General features: G+C 39.4%; 1 protein-coding gene across 2 annotated transcripts in view; it reads left to right on the top strand.

Moving 5' to 3' along the window:
- Nucleotides 1–19,615, top strand: part of KCTD1 (potassium channel tetramerization domain containing 1) — a 203,160-nt gene that overhangs the window by 74,686 nt on the left and 108,859 nt on the right. The window contains exon 1 of one of the 2 annotated variants that reach the window (XM_054672058.2): nucleotides 1,449–1,468. The exons of the other annotated variant lie outside the window; for it this stretch is intronic. The gene's annotated coding sequence lies outside the window, so the exon portion shown is untranslated. Of the gene's footprint in view, nucleotides 1–1,448; nucleotides 1,469–19,615 lie in introns of those variants that run through there. 2 annotated transcript variants of the gene reach the window in all.

The raw sequence follows: 19,615 nt of genomic DNA, 5'->3' as shown, positions 1-19,615 counted from the left end.
TACTTTTGCTCTCTTTTATCTCCATCATATATTTTTAAAATTACCATCTATCTACTATTAAACATTATGGAAATATATAACTTAAAAGTGAAAATTCCCTGTAATGTTTTTTGTTTATATTCTTTCAGATTTTTCTATGTATACTTATTTTTTCTCTAAATTGAATTCATAAGTTCATATTTCAATATTAATTTTATTTGTAAAAGTTACACTTCTCAAAGGCAACCACTACTACCAGTTTCTTCTGTATTTTTCTAAAGATAGTCTATGCAAAGAACTCCATATAAATCCTTTTAAAAAAAAAAACCAAATGGTGTTATTCTATACATGCTCATTCTACTTTTTCATACTTAACATATGTTGGAGATCCTTCCACATCTATACATGAAAAGCTGCCTCTTTCTTTTCTAGAGGTGCATGGTATCTTGCAGGCTGCACATTAATTTATTTCACCTATTGATGGACATTTAAATTATTTTCCATATTTTGGGATTGTAAGCAATGTCTCAATAAATAACCATGCAATTGTGTCATTTCGAACGTGAATATTTCTATAGGATAACTTTCTGAAATTAGAATCATTAGATCAAAGGGTATATGCACTTTAAATTGTGGTTACATATTGTCAAACTGTACTCCCTACAAAGTTCTGCTAATTTACAATTCCACTAGTACAATGTGTTCTCGTTAGCTGAGAGGTGGAAAAACAATAACTCATTTAGTTTAATTTGCTTTTCTCTTATGAGTGAACTTGGTCATGTTTAAATAGGCTTAAGGAGCCATTTGCAGTTACTTTCTATAAATTGCCTGTTATTATTTGCTGACTTTTTTTTTTTTTTTTTTTTTAGGCGGGGTGTCACTCTGTCACCTAGGTTGGAGTGCAGTGGCACGGTCTTGGCTCACCTGTAACCTCCACCTCCCAGGCTCAAGTGATCCTCCCACCTCAGCCTCAGAGAAGCTGAGACCACAGGCACGCACCAATATGCCCCGCTAATTTTTTTTTTTTTTTTTTTGGTAGAGACAGGGTTTCACCATGTTACCCAGGCTGGTCTCGAACTCTTGAGCTCACGCGACCTACCCACCTCAGCGTTCCAAAGTGCTGGGATTACAGGCATGAGGCAGCATGCCCAGCCCTATTTGCATACTTTCCTATTGGGTTGTTGATCTTACTGATTTGTAGGAGTTCATTAAGTAATAGGCCCTTGGTGATTTCTTGAAGTTTATCATGGCTAAGTTTACTTATGATGGTTTTGGCCATGTAAAAAATATATATTTTTATCTTTTAAATTTTTATGAAACCAAATTTCATATATATTTTATATAGCCCCCTAGGTGTTGTGTTATATTCATTCATTCATTCAACAAATATGTATGTATTTATTTATCTAGAGATGAGGTCTTGCTGGCCTTGAACTCCTGCACCCAAGAAATCCTCCTGCCTCAGCTTCCCCAGTAGCTGGGACTACAGGTATGTACCACTGTGCCCAGCTCAACAAATATTTATTGAGAGTATACCAGGGGACACAAGGTTCTAGGTACTGGGGATATAACAGTGAACAAAGGCCAGGCATGGTGGCTCATGCCTGTAATCCTAGCACTTTGGGAGGCTGAGGTGGGAGGATCTCTTGAGTCCAGAAGTTTGAGATCAGCCTGGGCAACATAGTGCCATCTCATCTATCTGAAAGATTTAAAAATTAGCCAGACATGATGGTGTGTGCCTATAGTCCCAGCTTCCTAGTAATACTATGGAGGCTGAGGTGGGAGGACTGCTTGAGCCTGGAAGTTTGAGGCTATAGTGAGCCATGATCATACCACTGCACTATAGCCTTGGAAACAGAATGAGACCCCATCTCTAAAAACAAAAACATGTACAAAACAGACACAGGGCTGCACTTATGGAGCTGATATCCTAGTGGAATATTTAGAGAAGTCAGATGTATTATACTCAAATTGTTTTTGTTTGTTTTACTTAACATATCATAGACATCACCCATATGGAAATCTAATTCTTTTTCATATTTGTATAGTATTCTTTTTCCAACACATACCAAAATGTTATACCCAGTTCCTTGCTGAATACAAGCCATACTATTAGCCAGGGTCAACAGACTTTGTCTTATGGGACCAAATCATAAATAGTTTAGGCTGTGTGGGCCATACAATCTCATCACCACTATTAACTCTGCTATTTCAGCACAAACGCAGCCAAGACAACATGTTCAAAATGAGCATGGCTGTGTTCCAGTAAAACTTTATGTATGAACACTAAAATTTGAATTTTATAAAATTTTCTCATCACAAAGTTTACTATTGATTTATCTGTTTATTTATGCATTTTTGGCCACCCATTAAAACATGTAAAATGTAATACATCCTTAGCCCATGGGCCCTATAAAAATAGATAGGGGGCTGGATTAGCTGCAGGCCATGGTACGCTGACCCCAGCTCTAAGCCATTTTGCCACACTCCCTCCCCAGTGTCCTCTGGTATGTGAGTTTCTGTGGCTTCTTTGAGAATCATATTTAGAAACAATGGGAACTTCATTGCCAAGGCTGACAGAGGTGATAACAATAGTAATAATAAATCACATCCTTGGGCTCCACACCAACGCAGGCTGAGAGTGTGCTCTCAGCTGCTGCTTGCCTAGCTATGTTGGTGAACAGAGTGTGCCCTGTCCTTATCAGAATTTAGATCTGACTGAATGATAAAGGTGCTAGGTTCACCAGGGAACCACACTGAGCTCCTATATCACCCTGGGTATCCTAAGTTCCCTTACTAGATGCAAACCGCGCCCACTGCACAGCACCTTCCGCCTATTACTCAGTATCCCCTGACCCTACTGTCCTTGTTGTCACTGCACTCAGGACACCTGACATCATATTATGCATTCGCGTGATTCTTGTTTGTCTCCCCGGCCAGAAGCAAGCAGGAACTTTGCCTTATTCACTGCCTAGACCAAGAGCCTGGAATGGGGCTTGGCACAGGGTGGGTGCTCAATAGATGTTTGTTGACTCAATGAATCACCTCTCTAAGTCACCCACTTGGCTTTGGGCAGGTGGAGCCTGAACTCTCAGAAACATGGAAAGCCTTACTAAAAATGGAACTTACCTGCTTCTGAGAGAATCCACAAGGGCTATGTTACCATTGGCCAACTTCTCCACACTGCTAAGTAGATAGAGATGAGGCAAAAATGGGGGTAGCTCAAAGTTTCATCATCCTATACTTCCTTTGTGACTCAAAGGATAAACGGGGCTCCTTCCAATGTGTGGGAGACCTAAGCACCAAGAGAGGGTGCCCAGCTGAAGAAATGGCTTCAGTTTTCCCCTTCCAGCTGGAGTCAAAAACAAGCTTTTAAAGTGCCACTTACTGTTCCCAGGCTGTGGCTTGGCCATTTATAGACTATTTCGTCATTATTAAATATTTCTGCATGCTAACATGAAATAAAAATATGAAAATTTGATGATGGGAAATAACTTTTGTGTTTTGCATGTAATTTATGGAAAATCTGACTTGTTCCCCAAACTATTTCTATGTTACACTTATATTTTAAGAGAACACAGCTAAATTATAAGAAGCAAATTAAGCCTCCTCTTAGGGGAAACAGTACAGAAAACCCTAACTTTATCTAAATCAGGTGGAACTCACCAGATGACAATTATTGAAAAAATTTACAATTTTTGTTTTCTCTGTGGTCATCTGCAAAATTGTTATGTAATTTAATTAGTTCCTAAGGTCATGCATAAAATAAAGCAATTAACCAATCACCAAATATGTTTTGATTGCCAAGTGTGTCCAACACTAATTGGACACTAACTGGACATTCAAAACTTTGGATGCTGTGTGTGTGAGTGTGTGTGTGTGAAAAAGCTCACACTATACGTATAAAATTAACTTATTTTCTACTGGAGGTATTAAAAAGATCCAATAAATATGTTTAGAGCACTGACTGTGTGCCCAGCTAGGTGCTGGAGGTATAGTGGAGTGAGACAAATAAGGAGTTTGCAGTCTGTACATTTCCTACTTGTTAAGTCTTCATCTTGTATATGCATCCAGTATTTGGTGGACTGAAAAAAAAAACAAAACAGGTAAAAACACATCCTGTAGGAACTATATGGGATACATAAAATAAGCCTGGCTTTGTTGAGAAGCCTTCCTATTTCCTATGCAATTGGCATGTGGTAATTATGTTTGCTTTCTAATTCCTAATGAGCACTTCTTAAGTAATTGGTACCCTGTTCATGCTCCCCAGTACTAAGAATTACACTGGATAACCTCCATGGAAGTGTGGATGTGTAATTTGATCAACTGGAAGGGGTAAGGCATCCACTGTAATTGAAATCAGTTTCCCTGGTGCATTTAATATTGGCATACAGGAGGGGAAGAGAAGTCATATGTAATTATGATTAAAAGAGAATTTCTCAGGCATGTCAAGGGCTCCTTCATACAGTCACCTAGGGAAGAAATGTGTAAAACCATACTATTCCCATGGGTTAGAGCCCAGAGTCTGCAATGGAGAATCCACAGGTATGGCCAAGGTTGGTTCAGTTGAGTTCAGCAAAACTAATGGAACACCAACTACATGGCACGTACTTTGCTAGGTACAATTTTATTAAAAAAATGAGTAAGATGCAACCTTGGAAGTTCTTTATAATTCTTCAGGCAGCTTACTCTCCACTTGGGAATATAAATAGGAGCAAATACTAACAATAGTTTATGATACAAGCAATTTCAAATCCTTGATAGAGTTTTAATTTTAGTGTAAATATGTTTTCATTAAAGGCGGTTCAGTTCTTTTATAAACAATATACTACCAACATTTGTAAAAGTGACTTATAGAAGAGCAAAAATATTTATAGAAGGACATTGATATTACTGCTTACTAAGATAAAAGGTGGAATTAGCCGGATGTGGTGGTGCATGTCTGTGGTCCCAGCTACTCAAGAGGCTGAGGCAGGAGATCGCTTGAACCCAGGAAGCTGAGGTTGCAGTGAGCTGAGATCGGAGCACTGCACTCCATCCTGGGCAACAGAGCAAGACTCTGTCAAAAAAAAAAAAAAAAAAAAAAGAAAAGAAAAGAAAAGAAAAAAGAAAAGAAAAGCAAGGTGGAGATGGGGCAAATAGAAAAATACTACAGTGAGTTACAGTGATGGCCCAGAAATAATCATCTTCATTGACTTCTTCCCAAATCCCTAAATTCTTTCCAACACAATTCAGATCACAGACACCACTGTATTTATGGGTGGTCAGAATTAAGAAATGCTCAGCCACGCATGCTGGTTCAAGCTTGTAATTCCAGCACTTTGGGAGGCTCAGGCAGGAGGATCACTTGAGGTCTGGTATTCAAGACCAGTTTGGATGACATGGCAAAATCTCATCTCTACAAAAAAAAAAAAAAAAAAAAAAAAAAAAAAACTAAAAACTAATTAGCCAGGCATGGTGTTGGACTCCCGTAGTCCTACCCATTCAGCAGGCTGAGGAGGGAGGATCCTTGAACTCAGGAGTTCAAGGTTACAGTGAGCTACGATTGAGCCACTGCATTTCAGCCTGGATGACAGAGCAAAAACTTGTCTAAAAAGTCTAAAAAAAAAAAAAAATTAAGAAATGCTCATGAATTTATCCGAAAGAAATAATCACATTGAAAAGAAAAGGAGAGCCCTGTTCAAGATGTCACAATAAGCGCCTGTATTTAGCTCTACTACCTCCCTAAGCCCCATCAAGATGATAACAAAGATACCCTGAAAAGAATTGATTGATAACAACATTAACAAGGGAGGTGTCATTAGCAGATAAGAAATTTCAAAAAATTTCTAGAAGCCAAAAGCAGAGACATTGGACAGAATAAATGGAAACTACTAAAGCCCAGATGTAAATATGATAAACCTTGACAGTGATGGATGATGATGCTGAGAGAAGTCTGAAGAAATGGAAGGAGAGTGTATGTGTTCTAACATCCACAAAGCACACAGCAGGGTACCAGTATTTTCTGGGTAAGGTTGATGGGGCAAGATGGAATTTTAGTATTTTATATAAGGTTATTAATGTAACCACTAAAATAACTAAACATAAATCACTAAATTCTTCAACTTATCAAGGAGTTGATAGATACTATCTAATGCTGAGAAATCAAGAAACGATTCATAGTTGCAGGGATAACCACCAAAAGTACTAAAACTAGGCCTGGTTATAAAGTGTTTACTTCTGCAATATGAAATAAACAGTGGTAATGGACAAAGGCAGTTTCACTCTTCATTTTTTACCTTCTGCACTGTTCAATTTTTTTAAAACAAGTGCATTGAACATTTTAATAATAAATAAATACATAGATGAATACCTGATTAATAAATATTCTGAGCCTATATATACAAAATAATAAGAATGTGTTATATATTAAGTAGAAATGTCAAGACAGAACAAATCCTAAAATATAACCTTGTTTTAAAAAATATTTTTGTTGGTATATTTAAATATGTGTTTATAAATGTGAAGAAAGGCTTTAACAGTGCTTTCCTCTGGAGGAAGGGGGTGGGATTGATGAGGAACGATGAAAACAGATTCATTTTTTCCCCTCTGTGTGTACTTCTGAATCGTTTGAAATGTCTACTAGGAACATGTATAACTCTTGAAAGCTTAAAAGCAACTTGCAAAGATTAATAAATTAAGGGAAGCCAAAAGACTGGCAAAAATACATTAAAATGTATTTTTATACATTTTATTTGATAGGAATTCAGTATATGTGTGTTAAATGGATGAATGGAAACAGGTTTGAGCACCCAAATCTCAGCAAGGGAGTAGAATATGGATGATGGATCCATTCATCCATTTAACAAATATATACTGAATTCCTACCATGTGCTATGCATTGTACTAATCACAGGAGAAACAGCGATAAACAATACAATTTTTGTCTTCAAAGAATTCGTAGTCAAATGGTACAACAAACAATAACATACAATTACGAGACACGGTGAAAAGTGCTGTGACAGATGTATGCATAAGAACCTGGAGAGGGCTATAAAGGGACATCTACTCCTACTGAAGCGGATGGAGCAGTGTTAGCAAAGCTTCCTGGAGGCGATGCTATCTACAAGGAGTATAGACACAGGAGTGCCAAGGCATGTATGAGGTGTATCCTTCTGTGAATATATGTATTTACTTACACGTCCATGTGTCTGGAATGTGTAAGCATTTATATGAAGTAAAAAAGCAAGCAAGCCATGCTAATAGCAAAATAACACCGAATATCGTCGTAGCTGACACTTAAAGCCTCATCCTTGGCTCTGTTTCAGAAGCTCCAATAATCAAAAGATCAGTGCTTTCAATGAGGCTTTAGGGAGGGCAGGATGAGTAAGGGACGATAGCACGCTAAAGTTTCTGAGTGATCCAAATTCCCTGAGAAGTCTGGGGGAGCATAATGAAATATGAAGAGCACAACCTAAATCATGTACAAATATTTGAATAATAGTTCAGAGCCTTCCTTTGAAGATCCCAAAGCACTTGAGCAAATAAAGACTTTCCCTTTCTAGCTGGCAGGCTAGAGACTAAGCCATTTCCCCAGGTCACAAAGACTGGGACTTGCAGAAACAGACCACACCATTTCTGACCTGGCTGTCTTTGTTCTGGTGTCTGGATCATGCCCCTCCCTCCACCCCTGGAGAGACAGAGAGAGGAAAGTTAGAAACGGCCCGGTCCAGGGGGTCGCAGTCTCTGGCGTGAACTAGTTTTGTTTCCCGAACCCTGCCCGCACGCACACCACGTTCTTGGGAGACGCTGCATGTGGTTTCCCAGGAACGCAGGCTTTGGCGCGGCGCTCTGCATTTTCAAGTCTGCACGCGTATCCGAGTTGCCACGACTCGGCGATGCTTTGCTGGCGGGTTAGTTTATGCCCTGCAGTACTTTCGGTTGGTTTTTATGGTCTTTTAAAGCCACCGTGAAAGTCAATGTGTCTGGAATTCAAACTTCTGAAATATTCTACTCCATTGCTGAGATTCGGGTGTTCAAACCTGTTTCTTTCTGCAACAGGAGTCTCAGCATTTAAGACAAGATGGATGTGATAAGACAATGGCAGAGGAAATTGTGGGTTTATGTCTCCAGGTGGGCTAATTTCCAAGTTACACTGGAGAAAATTGCTCAGGATAATTTCACAGATTTCCTCCATGGTTCGTGGTAGCAGGATTGTTGCACCTGCAAAATTTAATTACACCTTTATTTTTTTTTCCACAGCAAAGATATCACTATAATTGAGGGTTGCTTGTCCTAGCCAAACTTGTTTCTCATAGGGCCCAGGAGAAACAGTTTTATCCTGGGAATGAATAAATGATGATGTGAAGCTATCTAACATAATTACTCTGCAGATTCCAGGTTCTTCATTTTATCTATCATAAAATCACTGGAAGAAGAACCTGTGCAAAAGTTTTGATCTTCACCGCAACTCACATTTCTCTTTATCAATTGTGAGATGATGACATACTTGAAAGTGAAATATAGTACATTAAAATGCTGTCTATCTGGAGGGATTGAAGCTAGTGTGTTTTGATTAATTAATATTCGTAGTTATTATAAATATCTAACATAGACAAATTCAATTCAACAGATATGTATTGAGTGCCTTCCATGCTCAAAGCTACCTGGGAGGCACTCAAAGGCCTGCCCTCAAAGCCCTTGTGCTCTTGAGAATTACTTTTTGTGTGTTTGAAAAGACCATGGTAGAAGTCTGTGTTAACTGGGAACCATTTTTAGTGTAAGTTAATCCTTCTCAAATGACTGGAGGATACTGTGCTACCTAAAGGCATCACGAGTCCCATGGCAACATGCACGGAGGGCTAATATTTAGAACAAATATCTGACATCAGCTCATTCATTTGTCAGCTTTTATAAAAGGAGCCGTGTGTTTATAAAAGAGGAGAATGTGTTTATTTAAGATCCTCTATTATTTGGTTTTCAGCTAATTAGGCAGCACTGTTAAAAAGCTGTTTTATTTTTTATTAATTATGATCAATAAGAGACAATCAAACTATGAGCTCCAAGATGGAGAAAATCATAGTGGAAAGAGGGATCTGACCAGCACTAGTGAGAGGGTCCCTGGACCTGGGGCACAAAGTATGGCCAACACGTGTCAGTGGCTCTCAAGAAGGGGTTTGATGGAAACCTGGGGGGTCTTTTGGTTGTCACAATGACTTTGGGGCAATACTGGTATTTGATGGGCAGGGACCAGGGATGGGAGATGTCCAGCAAATGCAAGGACCAGTCTTGAAACACAAAAACTTCTCAGGACTTTCACATCCAACCCAGTCTGTAGGTGAAAAATCTGCTTAGAATTATCTATGAATTCAATTTGTTTTACATATTGAATTGAAAAACATGATGCATATTTTGCAAGATTTTAAAGACACTGAATTTTCCAAAAATGAAACTACTGTATACATGTAGACAAAATTGTGCCTTGCTTTGGGCAGAACTTTCTGAGAGTTGGCCACCTTTTGGCAAATTCCGTGCACAGCAGCATTGCTCTGGAAAGGCACTTATAGCCGACTGCATTTGTAGCACACACATTCATGGTGATTCCAGAGATAACCAGCTTCTCACCACCTTATCACGTCTTCCGGCATAGTTGTGCCCAAACATAAACATTTTATTGTTTGTATTAATTCAAAATAAACAACTTGCCCTTTTTGTCTCTTTTTAAGTAGGGCAGCATCATGATTTTTTAAATTGTGGTAAAATACATGTAATATTTACCATCTTAACAATTTTTAAGCGTATAGTTCAGTGGCATTAAGTACATTCACACTGTTGTACAACCATCACCATCATCCATCCACAGAATTTCCATCTTGCACAACAGAAACCCTGTATCCGTTAAACAATAACACCTCATTCTCCCCTCCCCCCAGCCTCTGGCATCCACCATTCTAATTTTGTTTCTATGAATTTGACTTCTCCAGGTACCTCACTATATAGTGATTTTTGAGGTTATAGGTGAAACTAGATTATATTATCTATGAATTACATTTCAGGATGGTAAGGTGTTATGAAATATTTGTTATAAAAAGGGGTTATTGCCATTGCACTCCAGCCTAGGTGACAGAGCGAGACTCTGTCTCAAAAAAAAGGGGGGGGGCATTATTGAGTCTGTAGGGTTACACTATAAATCAGACTATAAATATCTGTATCTCAGAAACTCAACTATTAACTTAGTTGTATACTTAATATAAAATCATTTCCTTCAAACCTGAGCCATTTTGAGGAGCACCTTTGTTTACTTGAGTTTTTCCAGCATTTTTTCAACTCCTACACTAGTTTGACCTGCAACTATCTTGAGATTTTATGTCCTCTCGTCTACAAATATGGGAGCTCCTCACCTAGCTCATGGTCTAATTTATTTAGTATCTCAGGGTTTACCACCATGGGGGGCAGTTCCTGAATAAATAATTGTTGGAATGTTTGGCAGCACAAGTGGCTTATTGGTGTAACCCCATAGTCTACTTTGCAGTTCCTGCATCAAAAGCAACAGAGTGCCTCATCCCATTGCCATAACCCCACACACTGATTCATTTAAATAAGATCATTATATTGTAGTCATTCTGATGTTCACATCCCTTAGCTCTTCTGATAACTCTGGCCCTAATAAAATGCCACCCAAAACCAATAAAAAGAACTTGTTACAATCGGATTCATGTACCATGCCTGTGACTTTTCACTTTCCTTGAATTACCTAATTTTCTTGCACAGAAAGAAATCTCATTTGTCATTCTGTAATGGTGCCAGCCAAGAATTTTTAAAACCAGCAGTGACTCACACCTGAATCCCAGCACTTTGGGAGGCCAAGGCAGGTGGATCATGAGGTCAGGAGTTCAAGACCAGCATGACCAATATGGTGAAACCCTGTCTCTACTAAAAATACAAAAATTAGCTGGGCATGGTGGTGCGCGCCTGTAGTCCCAGGTACTCAGGAGGCTGAGGCAGGAGAATCACTTGAACCTGGGAGGCAGAGGTTGCAGTCAACCGAGATTGAGCCACTGCACTCCAGCCTGGGCAACAGAGTGAGACTACGTCTCAAAAAAAAAAAAAAAAAAAAAACAACATCAACAACAAACAAAACAAAAAACCTTACCACTAGCATGAAGTTTAATTTTTTTTAATGAATACAGAATTAAGTATCATGTACTATCTCACATTCAAACAGAATAAATTCACTCAATGGGTTAATTTGTTCTTCTTGACCTCTACACCAAACACTTCATACCATTGTCTAAAGAGGCAACATGGAACATTATACACGTAGACACCTTTTAGCAAAGCTTGCATTTGCTACCCCGTGACTTTTTTTAATAATGGCTATTTGAAATGGGTTACACTATGAATGCCAGTTACTATGCACAATCACCATACCATATTTATGATCCAAGAATATCTATATACATTTGGCTCTATGTATCTGTAAGTTCCGCATTCTTAGATTCAACCAACCTCACATTGAAAATATTCTAAAAAATAAATAAATAAAAAATAATAATACAACAATTAAAATAACACAAAAACAATACAGTACAACTATTTTCATAGCATTTATATTGTATTAGGTATTATAAGTAATCTAGAGATGATTTAAAGTACACGGGAGGATGTGTGTAGGTGATATGCAAACACAATACCATTTTATATCAGTAACTTGAGCATCCTCAGATTTTGATATCCTGTTGGGGAGGGTATCTTGAAACCAGTGCCCCTCAGATACTGAGGGACAACTGTATAACCAGATATGGGTATTTTTTAAAATTGCAATATGAAGTGTTCTTGATTATTCTCTGTTTGTTAAGGCTATGGCAGTTTTTCCAAAGCTTGGAGAATTGGAACTCAGTCATTCATTTACTTACTTACCCATTCGTTCATTCAATAACTTGTATTTACTGGCCTGCTATGTGCAAGGGACATTCTGTTAATGCAGAAATGAATGGATACTCAGTCTCCACCCTCTAATTAGTGAGAGAAAGACTTTTTTTCATATTCAATGGTTACTTAGAAATCTACTATTAAGCCTTTACATTCTGTAAAAGAAAAAGCTGAGGAATTTTAGATGTAATGGCTATTTACCAGTAAAAATATTTTATAATTAGCAATAAAAATACAAATGGAGTATTTGGAAATGTTATCTGGCCAAAAATATTCTTAGAACCATGGAAGTGCCTGAAACAAACTCAGAGATTAATTGAGTTATACTCGGCATATGATTTAGACAACCTCACAGAATAATAGAGCTATACATGACTGAGGCATTCTTAGAGAATAATGGAATTACACTCAGGGTATAGACATCCCCGACTTATGATGGTTCAACACAATTCATCAACTTACAATGGGTTTATCAGGAGGTAACCCCATGGTAAATTGAGAAACATCTGTATACCTGTGCATCCTCAGAAAGTAATAGAGGCCCGGTGTGGTGGCTCATGCCTGTAATCCCAGCACTTTGGGAGGCTGAGGTGGGAGGATATCTTGAGCCTGAGAGTTCTAGACCAGCCTGGGAAACATAGTGAAACCTCGTCTCTACAAAAATAAAAAATAAATTAGCCAGACGTGGTGGCACATGCCTGTAGTCCCAGCTAATTGGGAGGCTGAGGCAGGAATATAGCTTGAGCCCGGGAGGTCGAGGCTGCAGTGAGCTATGATCACACCACTGAATTCCAGCCTGGGCAACAGAGCAAGACCTTGTCTCCAAAAAAGAAAGAAAGTAATAGAGAGTTAGGATTATAGTAAAATTGGAACATCCTTAGATAGAATGGAGTTACACTCAGAGTATGGCTGGAACATCCTCGGACAAAATAGAGTTATACAATCCCCCAATGAGAAGCCTTTTTCCAAATTTCCTTGTTTCTGTCAGCTGAAACATGATTTCCCCTGTTCTAAAGGTTTGAATTGCTGAAATCATATATATATATATATATATATATATATATATATATATATATTTTTTTTTTTTTTTTTTTTTTTTAGATGGAGTCTTGCTCTGTCGCCCAGGCTGCAATGCAGTGGCACAATTTCATCTCACTGCAACCTCCCCTTCCTGGGTTCAAGAGATTCTCTTGCCTCAGCCTCCCTAATAGCTGGGATTATAGGCATGTGCCACCATGCCCAGCTAATTTTGTCTTTTTAGTAGAGACAGGGTTTCACCATGTTGGTCAGGCTGGTTTCGAACTCCTGACCTCAGGTGATCCACCCACCTTGGCCTCCCAAAGTGCTTGGATTACAGGCGTGAGCCACTGCACCCAGCCTATGTGACCTTTTAGTTAATTGACTGCTAATATCTAATTAATTCAGTTTCTCAGACAATGTATTATTCCTAATTATTTGGGAGTGAATAGCTTTATAAGCTGTGTGTCTTTCTGTCTAAAACTAAATTCCAATAGATGATTTCAGATCTGAGCTAGGAGAGGGTTAAGATCAAGTTAGAGCAGGTATTTCATAACCCGAGGTGAGCTGGGAATTATCTGTTCTTTGTGAATAATCTGTACCCCTTCTTCCCCCTCAACAATTAATGTAACAGTTTAGTTGTCATTGTCATGAGAATCAAGGCAATGTGCACCCCGCACCCCCCACCCCCCACCTGCCTGATTTGTGTCCCAAATGCTTTGCAAGAAGAATCTGACAGCCTGAATAGAAGAGTGTTGTCGGGGGCGGGAGAAAGGCGAGAGAGGTAGGAAGTGTTTCTTTTCCATGACATTTGAGCTGTGAGTTGTCAGGAAGGAAGGGATCTGAGTGGGTTTTATCAGTTACTGAGAGAAGCTCTGCCCAAAGCACTAAGATTATTTCTCAGAGCCCCATGTAGTACTTCTGCAATTTTTAGGTGGCAGCTGTAGTGTAGTGAAGGAATACAGGATTTGGGATATAAGCACAGGGTTCAATTCCTGGCCCTGCATCTTAATACCTGGATTATTTGGGGGCAAGTTGTTTAAATGCTCTCAGCCTGTTTTCTTATCTGTCAAGTGTAGAATAATAATACTACTTCCTCATTTTTTTGTTGTGAAGTTTTGATGAGCTAATACACGTAAAAGTGCTTTGTGACCTCTAACACACCATACAAAGGTCATATGATTAACATATTATTATTACAAGTGCTTTAGCTCAGTCCTTTTGTTAAAATGCTACTTATGCAATAGAGGTGGGATCAGTTAACAGACTAATTGCCTTTTGAAAATATTAAGCAGTAATTCCTGTCCCTTCCTCTTAAATCAAATTGTTATGCCCAAACCAAAAAAAATAAGAAAATATTCTTTATTTTCCCAAAGAAAATATATTTGGAATCCAGCTTTGTATTTTCAACAGTATCAACAAGGGTCAATTTAGCACAAAAGATATCAGAGCAATTTGTTGAGCTTCCAGTGTTTTGCTTGCAATGTACAAAGCTGGGTATCAAAAGTATACCAGTAGCAGCAAATTAGTTACAAATTAACAGGAAGCAAACAGAGTGTTGGCCTTGATTAAGCTCTCCATGGATCATGTTAATTACTTTATTTTTTATTTGTACTATTCTACAGTGTAACGGTTTTAGATGCAATGATTATATAAATGACTGTCTACACAACCTATCTCATTTTTTTTTTATGTTGTAGGAAAAGAAATCATTTAAAAAGTATGAGCTGAGGCTGGGTGTGGTGGCTTAAACCCATAATCCCAGCACCTTGGGAGGCCGAGGTGGGTGGATTGCTTGAGCCCAGGAGTTCGAGACCAGCCTGGGCAACATGGCAAAACCCCATCTCTACTAAAAATACAAATATTAGCTGGGTGTGGTGGTACGTGCCTGTAGTCCCAGGTACTCAAGAGGCTGAGATGGGGAGATCACCTGAGCCCAGGGAGGCCGAGGCTGCAGTGAGCTAGGAGTGACACTTCACTCCAGCCTGGGTGACAGAGTGAGACCCTGTCTTGGAAAAAAATAAAAAATAAAAAAATACAATAATTGTATGAGCTGATCCATTTATATTTGTTAACTACTCCACTCTTTCCCTCTTGATAATTCCACTTATATTACTTTTGCTGTATGTGGGGTTTAATTTAACATCACCTTGTGGAATCTATTAATCATGCTTCATTAAGTAGAAGGAAATGGGTAGGAAATGAATTTTCCAACGGCCAGAGAAGAAAAAGATCTAAAATGTTGTGCTAACTTAAAATCCTACAAATGTTTACAAAACATGAGGCCTTGATCTCTTGATTTTGCTTTCAAAACAATATTTTTCTGAAAAATATAATTTCATTGTTGTTTTCCTCCTTCTGATGCAGTAAGAGAGGGGGCAGGTAGAGAAGGACAGCTGCTTTTTTATATAGATTAAAAGAAATCTCAATCTTCAAAGTTTCTATTTGCTGTAACAGTAGATGGTTTCAAAGAAGCACTTGGCCGGGCACGGTGGCTCACACCTGTAATCCCAGCACTTTGGGAGGCTGAGGCAGGTGGATCATGAAGTTAGGAGTTAGAGACCAGCCTGGCCAACATGGTGAAACCCTCGTCTCTACTAAAAATACAAAAATTAGCCAAGTGTGGTGGTGCATGCCTGTAATCCCACCTACTCGGGAGGCTGAGGCAGGAGAATTGCTTGAATCCAGGAGGCGGAGGTTGCAGTGAGCCGAGATCCTGCCACTGCACTCTAGCCTGGGCAACAGAGTAAGACTGCATCTCAAAAAAAAAAAAAAAAAAAAAAAAAAAAAAAAAATCAGATCTCTGCCTCTAGAACAACAGCATTTCCCTCTCATCCCCACACCATCCCTAAGATGGAGACACAATTAACTTACTCTCAAGAAAGCATGTTGGAATTGCAAATAGATTCCAGAGTGGTTGTTACACAGTTTGTATGTAAATAACCTGATTTCAGCACCTTTGAATTAGTAACACGTTTCTTGAAACACTGAGAAATGCCTGGGGATTTCTTATCTGAAGGTAAGGATTAGCAGAAATCCTAAAAGATAGAGACCTTGGTGGTGTTTGGCTATAGCTCTTTAAAATGTAATTGATGGAAGAGTAGGCAACTAGTGTCAAGGGAAGACTGGGCAGTATCTGAACTCTACTGGCAAAGAGAGGGTTTGCAGGAGCCTCTCAGAGTTACTCCCTTTTCTTTCTTCCCTAGCTCCCAGAGAGCCACTTGCAGCCAAGAAAACCAACCCTCCCCTGCTCGTTTGTCTCAGGGAACAGCCTTTTGTGGCACTACCCTCAAGGCTGATGCCTCCACCACCCCAGGGACATTGGGGCACAAATCCCTGACTGGAAATGAACAGATACATAGATCATAATCCCTTCCCTGTTTGCCCCCACCCCCAACTTTTTTTTTTTTTTTTTTTTTTTTTTTTTTTTTTTTAGATCTTGCCTCCAAACTAGAGCTTGGGGACTGTTGTCTAATCCAAACCACCAGGGGAAATGCCAGTTGTGTGGGCTGTGACTTTGGGATGAGACCGCAGAGCCTGTAGAATCAAGTTGAACCTCAAAGTGCCAGCCTTGTGGATTTCGGCCCACAGGCTGCTCCAGCAGAATGTTCATACAGATGCTCTTTGAACAAACTCCCTCCTCAAACTGCAAATTCAGCCTTCCCAAATGGATTTGTCAAGTTGGAAATCTCTTATATATACCCATCCTCACCCTTCGTAGGCAGAAGCAATTCTAGAGCTGTCTTCTCAGCGAATTGTTAACCAACTCAGAGCCTGGTGGTGTACCGGGAGTGGCAAGTTCTGTCGGTTTATTTCAGGACAGCCAGAAGGTGTTCGGTGGAACTGGTCCCGTGCCTCTGCAGTGCAGGTGTGGGCCTGGTGGGGTGGGAAGTGCAGCCAGGGAAAACACAGGGCAGAAGCCTGGGCAGAAACTGTCCTTATGGAATCTGGCTTCCTACTCCCTACCCAGGTCACAGATACAGTGCTAGGATCCTTGGACAGACCATGAAACCTGGAGAATTGGAATTTCAAGAAGAAAATGGTTTAAAATGCCATAATCTTGCATTGAATTAATTGAAGAGAAAACAATATTTGATTACAGCTATCTGATACCACTTCAAAATGGCAAGCCATTAGATTCAACTCAGTTCAACAAACTGGTACCTACTGTGTGCCGGGGTCTGTGTTAGGCACTGAACATAATGCCTGGATACAATGAATCCCATAGGGTTCAGCTTCTACCAAGACAAGAAAGTTATCTTGGGGGGGAAAAAAAGTAAAAAGTACTTGTCAAAGAAACACATTTTTCCTAAACAAAACTAAACATCATAAATCTGGAGAGAAAATTATCCAGTAATAATATACTCTCTGAATGGAAAATTCCCACAATAATAACAAAAATAACAATGATCTGTATACTTAGTACAGCTCTATTTTTGCTTTTCATCTAATGATTTCAAAGAGTTTAGCAACCACTGCTGAGCTAATCCTTAGTACTAAACTTGACTCTTCCATCCTTCTTTGAAAAAAAAAAAAATTGGCACTAACTCCTCAACATCCCACAGGGAAGAAGTTCTGGAAACAAAGCATGGCTCACTCCCACACAAGCATCAAGCAGCAAATTAAAGACAGTCTAATTCATCCAGAAAAGTAAGTTGGGACCCAGAAGAATCAAATGAATGCCCACAAAATGAAAGTCATTTAAAAAAGAAAGACAAGTTTCTTTCTTGCAGGTGAAAAGGAAAAACTTTTCAATATACCATTGGGCATTCTTGATGGGTTTATATCTCTCAGAGATGTAAGTTCCAGAGTATACTCTGGGAAGGCTTTCATTTTCAAAGACAGAATTTAAATCCTGTTTTAAAAACAGAAAGGGAGATAAAGATTTCATTTCCATAACATGGTATGTAAAGACAACTTGATTCAGCTGATGATCTCCAAGCTCTTTGATGAATCCCCTCAGAACCACATCCATGTAAAGGGAAAGGTTATGAATGAAAGAATTCAATTGTTTGCAAAAATAAAGGGAGACTCTGCCAGAGATAGAGATGATCTGGAACAGAACTGGTCCCTAATTACACAGTAATCTGACACCTTAGCACTCTCACCCTGCAGTCTTCACCTTCAAAGGATCTTCCCAATATTAATGAATTCTTCACCTCCTTTTCTCTCATCTTATCCATAATAGCTACTCTTTAAAGAAAAGTTGGTCAACTTTTTAGAAGACTTGACTAACATTATCATTTTAGCCTAGGATTTAGTCACAAGTATCTCTTTCCTTTTGATGCTTTGTGGTGTTTCCTTTTGCCTGGTTTTGAATACATATTGCAGGCTGTGTTTATGACCCTTTGTTTTTTGTTTTTTTTTTCTTGAGACAGAGTTTGGTTCTTGTTGCCCAGGCTGGAGTGCAATGGCACAGTCTCAGCTCACTAAAACCTCTGCCTCCCGGGTTCAAGCTATTCTCCTGCCTCGGCCTCCCGAATAGCTGGAATTACAGGCATGCATCACCATGCCCGAATAATTTTGTATTTTTAGTGGAGACAGGGTTTCACCATGTCGATCAGGCTGGTCTTGAACTCCTGACCTCAGGTGATCCACTCACCTCAGCCTCCCAAAGTGCTGGGATTATGGGCATGAGTCACTGTGCCTGGCCTGAAACTGTTATTACACACACACATACACACACAGCAGCCTTGCTGGGAAGATGTTATTATAATAAAATAATATAGAAGTATTACCATAGGACAAAGATCAGAGATGGCTTTCTAAAAGCCTCAAAGACATATGTGAGCTGGGTCCTAACAGATAACTAGGAAGGTGTCAAGTATGAAAGAGGGAAAGGCATCCTAGGCAGAGGGGAGCTGTTTGGAGAAAGGCTTGTGACATGGATGGGAATTGATGGTCCAGGTATAAGGCACACTGAGGTGCAGCTAGAGCCCAGGCCTGGGGTGTATATTGTGTTAATCAGAATTTGACTGGAAAAGTGACTTGCTCAAGCTTACGCAGTCAGAAAGTAGCACTGCTTGATCTCAGTGAGGCTATCTGGCTACAAGTCCATGCTCAGTCTGAGTTAGCATCCCAGTCCTTCTCCTTGTGCAAAAAATGAATGGATACACGGAGCTTACAGCCAAATGAGTGATACAGGCATGTAAATTCACAATTACAATACATGCAAGAAACATCTGTCAAATACCTTCTACGTGCCAGTAGCTATGCTAGGCAATGTGAATACAAAAAAAAAAAAAAAAAAAAAAAAGCCCCTCTCTTTGAATGAAGCCTAAGGAGTCTGGTTAAGAAGAAAAATAGCAGTTACAATACCTGTCCAAAGTGCTGGGGAACCAAAGGAGAAATCTGCCATACAGAGTGAGAGAAGGTGCCTCAGAGGACTTGAGCTAAGACTGGAAGACTCACAATTCAGTGGTTGGCACTACCAAGGCAAGATCATGATCATTGCTAACATGAATAAGCACTTAACAGTATGCCAGGCACACTTCTAAGCTCTTTATCCATATTAACTCATTTAGTCCTCACAACAATCCCCTATTCTACAAACAAAAAGGTGAAAGATTTTGCCCAAGATCACACAACACATAAGTGGCAGTGCCAGAATTTGAATCCAAGTTGTTTGGTGCCAGAGCCCATACACTCACCACTATACTACACTCTCTTGCTTTCACAGAGAGGGAAGCCCAGGCCTGCTGAAGTCAGG

Source organism: Pan troglodytes, chromosome 17 (genome assembly GCF_028858775.2).
Source record: "Pan troglodytes isolate AG18354 chromosome 17, NHGRI_mPanTro3-v2.0_pri, whole genome shotgun sequence".
In the NCBI taxonomy this organism is placed as follows: domain Eukaryota; kingdom Metazoa; phylum Chordata; class Mammalia; order Primates; family Hominidae; genus Pan; species Pan troglodytes.
Note: the sequence above shows the minus strand (reverse complement) of the source record. Positions and strands in the feature narration are given on the sequence as shown.